Genomic DNA, 1,347 nt, shown 5'->3' with positions numbered 1-1,347 from the left:
TCCTCTACCCTGGAAGCAGAACCCCAACTTAGAAAAGAAATAAGTAACAAATCATAGGCTGGGGAAATGAGAAAACAACAGAAGAAAAAAAATTGACCATAGAAAGTTACTAGGGTCATATGCAAGATCAAAATACATGCTCAGAAGAAGATACCAAAGTCAAAACGTCCACATGCAAAGCCTCCAAAAAATGAATTTGTCCTTAGTTCATGGGATAGCTCAAAAAGGATTTTGAAAATCAAGTTAACGAGATTGAGCAAAATTTGGGAAGAGAAATGAGTGATGGGGGAAAATCATGAAAACTGAGTTAGAAGCTTGTTGAAGGTCCAAAAACATAACTGATGGAAATAACATTTTATAAACCAGTCTTGTTTGAATAGCAAAAGAAGTCCAAAAAGTCAGTGAGGATAAGAATTTTTTTTTTTAAAAAGCAGAATTAGAAAAACAGAAGAGATACAAAAACTCACTGAAGAAAATTATTTCTTACCATACAGAATGGAGCAAGGGGAAGCTCATGATTTTGTGTGGAACCAAGAAATAATGAAACAATCTTTTAAAAAACCCAAAAGAATGAAAAACTAAAAAAATGGTTAAAATCTCATTGGAAAAGCAACTGTCCTGGAAAACAGTACAGGAGGGATAATTCTAAAATTATTGGAGTACCTGAAAGCCATGACTAAAAATAGAGCCTTAACATAATTTATCAAGGAATTTCTATTTTAGAAACAGAGGGTAAAAAATTAAATTGAAAGAATGCACCATTCAACTCCTGAAAGTGATCCCAAAATGAAAACTGCCAGGAATATAACTGAATTTCTGAGCTCCAAAGTCAAGGAGAAAATACTGCAAGCAATCAGGAAGAAATAACAAGATTTGACAGCTTCTACATTAAGGGTTTGGAATATGATATTCCAGAAGGCAAAAGTACTTGGAATCCAACAAGAATCAATTACTCAGCAAAACTGAACATACTCTATCAGGGGAAAATATGGACATTCAATGAAAGAAAGGATTTTCAAACTTTCCTAATGAATCAATGAGAACTGAAGAGAAAATTTGATCTTCTAATGCAAGACTCATGTGAAGCATGGAACACTAAACCAGTAAAGGAAAATCTTAAGTAACTTAATGATGTTGAACTAATTATATTCCTTTATAGGAAGATGATGATGATAATCTGTATAAACTTTCTTATTTATTAGGGCAGTTAGAAGGAGTATATATAGACAAGGCAAAGGTTGGAAAAGATAGAATTAATAAATGAGAGAGGAATGTACTGGGAGAAAGGAAAAGGGACAGGTGTAATGGTCTGTTATTTCATATAAAAGAGGGAAGAAAAAGCTTTCT

Source organism: Macrotis lagotis, chromosome 6, assembly GCF_037893015.1.
Source record: "Macrotis lagotis isolate mMagLag1 chromosome 6, bilby.v1.9.chrom.fasta, whole genome shotgun sequence".
Lineage (NCBI taxonomy): Eukaryota > Metazoa > Chordata > Mammalia > Peramelemorphia > Peramelidae > Macrotis > Macrotis lagotis.
This window is presented reverse-complemented; position numbering follows the sequence as displayed.